The sequence below is a fragment of the Zea mays genome, chromosome 9 (assembly GCF_902167145.1).
Source record: "Zea mays cultivar B73 chromosome 9, Zm-B73-REFERENCE-NAM-5.0, whole genome shotgun sequence".
NCBI lineage: Eukaryota > Viridiplantae > Streptophyta > Magnoliopsida > Poales > Poaceae > Zea > Zea mays.
The window spans coordinates 60,270,055-60,279,630 of record NC_050104.1 but is presented as its reverse complement, the minus strand read 5'-3'; positions in this window follow the sequence as shown (position 1 = coordinate 60,279,630).

Below are 9,576 nucleotides of genomic sequence, written 5' to 3'. Positions count from 1 at the left end.
ATATTACAATGATCGACGACTGACCAGAAGGCAAAATAATGAACACAGAAGTGGGACGAAATCATTCTTCATAAGGGAAGCATTACGGAACTTACAAATCAACTCATTATGAGCTGATACTTTCCCTACTACTACATTACATTTCACTAACTATACTACTAGCTACTACTACATATTTCGCGAATACTATTTCTACTAATCTACACTAACACCTAAAACCAGTGGCGTCTAGCCACTGGCCTTGTTGCTACCCTTGCTGCTGCCCTTGCCGCTGCCGTCACCGCCCTTGCCGCTGTCGCCGTCACCGTCGCCTCCGTCGTCGGCGCCGTCACCGCCGTCTCCACCGCTGCCCTCCTCGGACGGGTCGGAGGAATTCTCCTCGTCCGAGGAGTACTCCGACTCATCCGAGCTCTCGAGCCCAGCGCGCTCGACGGCCCGGATGTAAGTCCATACCTCCGCGGCGATCCCCTGGGAGTCGTCTGAATCATCAGACGACGCCGGGGGAGAGGCAGGAGCCGGAGAGCCCTCGAACTCGGAGGAGAACTCCTCCTCTGAGTACTCTGAGTCACCGAAGTCCTCCGAGGGAGGAGTCGGCTCGCGCTTGCGCTTGTCGTCGGAGTGATGCAAAGAGCCACCACCTTTCTTGCTCTTGCCCATGGTGGAGTGGAAGGAAGAAGAGGAGATGAAACAGCAAGCAGCAGCAATAAATGTGAAAATGCCGGAGAAGCAAGAACACTATTTATAGAAGAAGAAGGCAACCGCTCACCTCCTACCACAGCCACCGAACAGTCGCAAAAATTCAATATGCAATTCAAACCGTCTGAAGACACGCCAGGCGGCTGACGCCGCTTCACATAACACGACACCCATTGGGACTCCAGTCAACTGTGCGGGCGATATGATTACACCTGCGGTCACATCAAGTTACTACTCAGAAGCAGTTTGCTAAACGCTCAGTGTACCAAGCCGTCCCTTGCCTACACCCATTGGGGAGGGGGACGCCCAGGAATTATCAGTATATTTTCCAAAACTGTCACATCCGTATAGTATATGCAATGAATACTCCAAGACAGAAGAGAGATATCAGCAAGGATCAAAGGAAAGCCAAATATAGCCGATAAGCCACAAGTCTAATCGACAGAAGCATCAAAGCACGAAGTGACATGAAGACTAGTCAAGGGCCATCTATCGAACGTTCAATCAGTCGCAGATCAAATAAATTGCAAGACCTAGCAAGATATGGGCAGATCGCGTACTCAGTCTCAAAGACAAAAATATGTGCTGACCTCTAAAGCATAGTGTTAATAATATAATGATGATCTCTGAAGGCATTCGACAAAATGAAAGGATGATTCCAAGAAAAAGGCATAAAATGAAGACCTTCGAGTGGATTATTTTCAAAAATCCACTCGAAGCTCGGGGGCTACACCCATTGGGTGCACCCTCGGTGCACCCAATGAATCATTATCCCCGAAGAAGCAAAATGCTGACCTCTAAAGCATAAGGCAAAATTAAGACAAGGCTGACCTCTGAAAAAGCACAAGTGGAAGATGAAAGAGATTTCTGATAATACTTGAAGTGAAGACCTTCGAGTGGATTGTTTGCAAAAATCCACTCGAAGCTCGGGGGCTACACCCATTGGGTGCACCCAATGAAGTTCGAAGTCCAACAGTTCAAAATGCTGACCTCTGAAGCATGAACCTGAGACAGAACACCAAATTTCGAGGAATAATAGCAGAAGAAGACAGTAAAAAATCGTTTTAACTGGATCACTCAGAATTCAGAAGCAGTGGCCCGGCAGACTTATTTCCAAAGCATTCCCTGTTAAAATCAAAGACTGCAAGCTGGACCTAGGATCTTTGGGCCGTTTATTTCAAAATCAACCCAAAGATCGGGGGCTTGTGGGGGACAGATATCCCCCGGGTCCACTAGAAGGATAAAAGACCTCACGAAAGGCCCAAGGGCCCCATAATTCGTAAGGTCATCCCCTCGTGGGCCTGGGAGGAACAACCAGTGGAACAGATTAATGCAAGGCCGGGTCGGCGCAAGCCCAGACAGCCCAACAAATTCGAGCAGTAATCACAACAGTGACCCGACCTTCCCGCACAGGAGCCCCGTACAACGGAACCAAGCGAGGATGGGTCAGCTGAATTATAGGAGGATAGACTCAGATGGTTCACTATTTCTTAGGCACGTGTTGTTATCATATCTGCATGTAATGCCCCACGGTCGAGTATATAAGGCCCAGGGGGCACCCCTTCAGAACAATCACTCATTACTTAGCCGTTCGCCCCGCTCTCTACGTTTTCCAGCACTAGAGAACTCCCTTGTAACCCATCACATAAAGCACTCTCACCAGGACGTATGGTGTTACGCATCTCAAAGCGGCCTGAACCTGTACATCATTGTCTACTATTTCTTGTGCACCCAGCACGAACCATCGAGCTACAGTCGGTAACACCGTCCTACTCCTAAAAGCACCTTGAGGGGTAACCCTGGGTGCGCGGTCGGACCCAAAACACCGACAAAGCACAAGAATGAGAATAGAACTATATGACTAGCAAGTAAACCAAAAGTGAAGTGAGATAAAAAAAATTTGTAAGATGGGTATATAGATAAAAGTATAACATAGAATTGGTCAAGATGACCAACTTTTGAAGTGACACCAAAGGCAAGGTGAGAATAAGGGTCTATAGTCCTTAGGGCAACCATTCTAGTCTAGGTTAGCGGTCCTACAGTCAGCAAGGGCTTTGACACCACTTATGTCACACCTAGTTTTGGAAGGCAAACCAAATGCGAACCATGTATGTGACAGGATCAGAAACTCACGTACACAGCGATTACATAGTTGGACATCATCACACATTGCTCAAAATAAATAGCGGAAATAGTACTTTATTACATCAAGATGTCCAAGACATCCATAGAGTCATTAACTTAACATAGTCGTAATCATAATCAAAGTGCGGATACGAAACGTAGAATGATAAGGCCTTCACAGACAGCTGACTGGGGGTTTGCCACTAAACACGACTAGAACTCATCGAAGTCCTGAAAGTCCTGAAAGTCCACCATGTTGCCATCGTCTTCTCCTGAGCATTGATTGCAATGGGGACAACCTAGGGTTGGGTGGTTTTTAAAGCAAGGGTGAGTACACATCAACGTACTCAACAAATGTCTCGTTTGGCTAAAGTGGACTAGTTGTATGTGGGGTTAAGCTTAAAGTAGTTACTTTTAGTTGGTCAGGTATTTATTACCAGTAGAGAAGCCAAGTTTTAGTAATAAACCTAAGTTATTACCCAAAAGTACTCCCTCCAAGAGGAAATACCAGAAACCACAATTATAATCATCACCATTTACATCATCATAAAAGTATTCAAAGTTATTCTAATCAAAGAGGTTCCAAGGCTGATTTTAACCGTGAGCACGGCTGATATACCAGTTTCTAATACTCTGTAGAGGTTGCACACTTTACCCATGAGTCGTGATCCCTTCCTAGCCTATGTTGTACAGACCGATCTTCACTACCGAGGTGAATGGCCAGGGATTCACAATGTGACATTTACTAAGATTCCCCTAGTGTGCAGTTGCTCGTTAGGTTTCGCCAGTCATACAAACACAGTACTCCTCCCTAAGGTGGATGACTAACAAAACCAAATCAAATGAACCTCGACACCCACCTTTAGCAGAACCAGCACTATGCCCCGACCCCCATTGACGGCCCTATGGCAAAGCCAACTACACCCCAAGTTCTTCTAGTTAATCAGCTAAGGGCATCTCATTCCACCCTCATGGTTGTACTGTTATCTCGGGTGGTCTCTCAAGGAACAGATCATTACAGAGAGGTACTCAGGAAACAACCTGAGTCCCCTAAAGTGTCACAAGTTCACCATCATAAACAAGATAACATCATCGTATCATAAATATTGTCATCATGTTCGTTGATTAAAGTAAAGCAATAACATGAAGCTAACCATAATAACCCCAAAAGGTAATTAAGGACAAGGTAAATACAAAGCTAGTCAATCCTTAGGTTTCAATTATGTAATGCGGAACAATGAATTATAAAGTAAATAGGACATAATGGGTTAGATGACACTTGCCTTCACCAGGTTGCTGCTCAGGGAAGTCTCATGCAACACACTCGGAAACCTCGGACTGCTCGTTATCTACGCAAAGCAATCGATCATTCAACATATTTGGAAAAATGACAAAGAAATAGTACAACAAACATGCACAATCAAGTGAACACAAGTTCAAAAGAAAAGTATAAACACAAGAGTGAAATCTAGATTCTAAGGTAGGAAATTACACCTAGGGCTCGTTTGTTTGATTGGAATTGGGTTGAATTGGAATTTAATTCTTGGGCTGACCTGTTTGGCAAGTTATAGAATTGGAAAGTAACTTTCCATCCATTTCTTGGGCTGGAATCAAAGGCCTGCAAAACTTTCCTACCCTAAAACGAGGAAATAGATTCCTCTCCTCAACCCCGAGCATTGTCTCCTCCCGAGCGCTACGCTGCACGCCCGCGCCACCGCCTCCTTGGACTCGTCTCGTCCCCGAGCGCCACACGCCCGCTTGTGGTGGACGGAGGAGCTGCACCGGCAGTTCGTCGAGGCCATCGAGTGCCTCGGTGGCCAGGAGGACAGTGAGTCGGCCCGCTTCTAATACTTCCCTTTTCTAATACTTCCCTTCTCCGATCCGAATAGCTTTATCCATAGCTTTGTCGCGCTGGGCCCTTAGAGTAGCAGAAGTCTCTTCAGCAGCCTTGACAACCAACCGAGCAGTTTCTAGCTCCTGGGCGACTGATTTCTTGGAAGCACGCAGATCCTTGATGACAGTATCTTTGGTCGACACCAACTGCCTGAGGCGAATCACATCATCCAAGGACTCTTGTAGCTTATAACGATGATTATCCAACTCCTCCCTAGTGAAGCGATGACTCCTCTCTAAGATGGTCAACGAATTGCTGGCGTCGCGGTATAGCTTGTCAAGGTTGTCACGAGAAGTGGCGAGGGCACGCTTTTCCTCCTGCAGACAAGAATCAGTTTCTCCAAACGTCAAGCAAACAATAAGAACACAGCAAACAAAGCCAAGATTCATTGGTCACCTTTTCAGAGTCGATCTGAGCACGGAGGGTGGAGCTCAGCATGTTAGCATCATTCAGAGAAGCAGAAACCCGGGCCAGTTCAGTCTGACCTTGAGAATATTTTTCTTCAAGATTAGAATACCACCGAGGCATATCTGTCAAGAAATAGTCAAGCAAAGGTGTTCAGCTAAAAAACAGATTAATCAAGTAATCAAAAAAAGGAAACAAAAGAGCACTGACCGGCATTTGCCACCTCCAAATCAGATACACGCCGCTGAAGCAGCACTAGATTCCAATGCGCCAGAGACAAAGCTCCTTCTGGGACAGAGGCACCCTGCAACCTCAGCCGACTAGCCATCTCATCAACCAATGCCTGGCATTAAAAACAGACAAGCATGAGAACAATTATCTGCCTGGGGTAAAGTCAGACCAGAAGAAACCAAAATACCTGAAGGTTGGAGAAGAATGAGGGAACCCCCAAGTCGTGGGAAGTCAATTGATGGCGTGACGAAGGATCACCAACCGGAACAACCCGCAATGCATCAGTGGGAACCAATTCAGTGTCATCAGCAGAAGCCAGAACTCTGTCATCAGGTGCGCTGGCCTCTAAAGCGACTCCTTGACCCAAGGCTTGGGCTATCGCCATGCAACCAGAATGTGGAGGAGAAGACCCTACGTGAACATCCATGGAAGTGTGGGAGGGAGAACCCACTCGGACACCCTCGGGGGCTGGGTCACAGCTCGCGCTACCCATCCGAGCCGGATCATCTCCGACAACACCCTCGAGGGCTGGGTAAGCGCCAGCACCATCCTTGAGGGCCGAGTTCTCTGCAACGGCCACCTCTAAGGCTGAAGGACCCTCAGTCACTTCCGTGGGAGCAGTACAATCCAGACCAGCCTCCTGACCCTCAAGACCGCGCTCTAAGGTCGATGAGACGTGGGACGCTGCCCGGGATGACCCCAACCCGGCATCGGGCACATCAGCACAAACATCCATCACACAACTTCAGCAGGATCACACCCATTGGGATCCACAGCAGTCGGGTCACACCCATTGGGGTCAGCTTCAGCAAATTCAGGCACTAGCACTTCCTCAGCAGCAGGAACAGAAGGACCAGCATCCTGATCCAAGCTAGACACTCGATGAAGACGTCTCTTCTTCTTTTTCTTCCCCTCAGCAGGAGAAGTGGGATGATTGTCTCGGCGAGAACGCTTCGAGAGACCACTGTCAGACCTCTGAGCATCCAAAGCTTTGCCGGCATCAAGGATGGACGCCACCACCAGTGTTCAGCAGGAGCGGCATCAGAAGAATCCTCAGCTAACATATCCAGCATGGCACTTATCTCTGTGTCACTTGGATTCAAAGGCACCTCAAAATGAACCTGCCTCTCGTCGTCAGGAATTTCTTCGAGTGAGGCAACCAAAGCACTAACTTCTTCGGAAGAGGGTCGCACTCTAAGGCCCAAACCGCTATCACCAGCAGGAGGATTTGACACGAAACTGGTAAAGGCCTTAGAAGGAGGCAGATTCCAGGCCGAGTATGCAATAGGAGCGCCGATGTTCGACACCTTGCCTCTGAGTATCATCTCGAGCCGGCTCACCAAGTCCACAGCAGGAATTCTTCTGTTGGTTACCCGGGTTGAATCAGCCAGGCCTCGATACAGATAGGCCGGATATGCTTTGTCTTTCAGCGGCTGAATGTTCTTGAAAACAAAGTCAGCAACCACAGCTTCTGCAGTCAGACCCCTTTCTTTCAACAATCCAACTTCAGCTAGCAGAGCCCCTGCCTCAGCCACCTCCTGGTCTGTGGGGGATTCGGTCCAGCTCGGAGTGCGAACATCCGACTGTCTCCCTGACCGTGGGGGGAGGGAATTCCCATGATTCTCCACGATGAACCATTCCAGGCGCCATCCCTTGATGTTATCCTTGAGTGGGATGTCGAGGTAGTCAGTTTTCCTCCCACGGTGCATCTCCAAGCTCGCGCCCCCCACCAGCTGGTGCTGCCCTCCGGCCATCCCAGGCCGACAGTGGTACAAATACTTCCAAAGGCCAAAGTGAGGCAAAACACCAAGGAAGGCTTCACATAAATGAACAAAAACAGAAACTTGCAAAATGGAATTGGGATTCAGATGGGTCAGATTCAAGCGATAGAAATCAAGGAGACCGCGGAAGAAAGGAGAAATCGGAAGAGCAAGTCCGCGGATAAGAAAAGGAACGTAAATGACGGATTCGTGGGTGTCTTCTGTCTGAACAGTGACCCCACGACAGATCCGCCACGAACAGAGCTCCTTCGGAGGAAGAACTCCGATAGAAACGAGATGAAGAAGGTCGGATTCAGAGACAACAGACATATGGTTACCTACGAAAGGCAACTGACTGTTGGGATCGATGGGGGGAATGATTGCGACGGACGAACTCGAAGCTTTCCGCTTGGGCACCATCTCAACCTTGCTAGCGAGCGGAGCGGAAGCAATATTGCAGGAGAGCAGAGAAAGCCTGGATGCAGAAAAGCAGAAACTAGGGCACAGAACGTGGAGGCGTGCGGCAGTGCAGTACATATGGGGTTTTCGCGGGCCCAGCGCCACTGCCAAAATGTTGGCATGCCATGTCATCGCCCAGCTGTTATTTCTAAAACGCGGGCACGCCATGTCATCACCCGGCCGTTATTTCTAAAACGTGGGCGTGCCACATCACCACTCGGCTGTTATTTCCAAAACGGTCGATGCGGCCCATTTTAACTCAGCGGTTATTTCTAAAAACGCTAATGTTACTAGACTTCACCCGACCATTGTTTCCAAAGCGGCCGGCGTGGCCCGTTATCACTCGGCTGTTACCTCTAAAAACGCTGACATTGCCATCGATCACTCGGTTGTTACCTCTAAAACGCCGATGTCCCCATCAATCGCTCGGCCGTTATTCCTAAAGCGGCGACGCGACTCCAAAGGATTCGGCTGTTACCTCTAAAACGCTGACATCACCAGTAACTGCTTAGTCGTTACTTCTAAAACACCGACGTGGCCCGCTGACATTCGGCCATTACCTCAAAAAGCATCGACATCGCCAATAATGACTCGGCCGCTACCACCAAAGCACCGACGTCGCAAATAAAGCAATCGGAAGCGTGATTCGATGACTCCAAGTTACTACTCAAGTGTTGCAGACAGAAAACATCATCGGCAGTAAATATTACAACGATCGGCGACTGACCAGAAGGCAAAATAATGAACACAGAAGTGGGACGAAATCATTCTTCATAAGGGAAGCATTACGGAACTTACAAATCAACTCATTATGAGCTGATACTTTCCCTACTACTACATTACATTTCACTAACTATTTCTCGCCAGGACGTAGGGTGTTACGCATCTCAAAGCGTCCCGAACCTGTACATCATTGTCTACTATTTCTCGTGCGCCCAGCACGAACCATCGAGCTACAGTCGGTAACACCGTCCTACTCCTAAAAGCACCTTGAGGGGTAACCCTGGGTGCGTGGTCGGACCCAAAACACCGACAAAGCACAAGAATGAGAATAGAACTATATGACCAGCAAGTAAACCAAAAAGTGAAGTGAGATAAAAATTTTGTAAGATGGGTATATAGATAAAAGTATAACATAGAATTGGTCAAGATGACCAACTTTTGAAGTGACACCAAAGGTCAAGGTGAGAATAAGGGTCTATAGTCCTTAGGGCAACCATTCTAGTCTAGGTTAGCGGTCCTACAGTCAGCAAGGGCTTTGACACCACTTATGTCACACCTAGTTTTGGAAGGCAAACCAAATGCGAACCATGTACGTGCCAGGATCAGAAACTCACGTACACAGTGATTACATAGTTGGACATCATCACACATTGCTCAAAATAAATAGCGGAAATAGTACTTTATTACATCAAGATGTCCAAGACATCCATAGAGTCATTAACTTAACATAGTCGTAATCATAATCAAAGTGCGGATATGAAACGTAGAATGATAAGGCCTTCACAGACAGCTGACTGGGGGTTTGCCACTAAACACGACTAGAACTCATCGAAGTCCTGAAAGTCCACCATGTTGCCATCGTCTTCTCCTGAGCATTGATTGCAATGGGGACAACCTAGGGTTGGGTGGTTTTTAAAGCAAGGGTGAGTACACATCAACGTACTCAACAAATGTCTCGTTTGGCTAAAGTGGACTAGTTGTATGTGGGGTTAAGCTTAAAGTAGTTACTTTTAGTTGGTCAGGTATTTATTACCAGTAGAGAAGCCAAGTTTTAGTAATAAACCTAAGTTATTACCCAAAAGTACTCCCTCCAAGAAGAAATACCAGAAACCACAATTATAATCATCACCATTTACAATCATCATAAAAGTATTCAAAGTTATTCTAATCAAAGAGGTTCCAAGGCTGATTTTAACCGTGAGCACGACTGATATACCGGTTTCTAACACTCTGTAGAGGTTGCACACTTTACCCATGAGTCGTGATCCCTTCCTAGCCTATGTT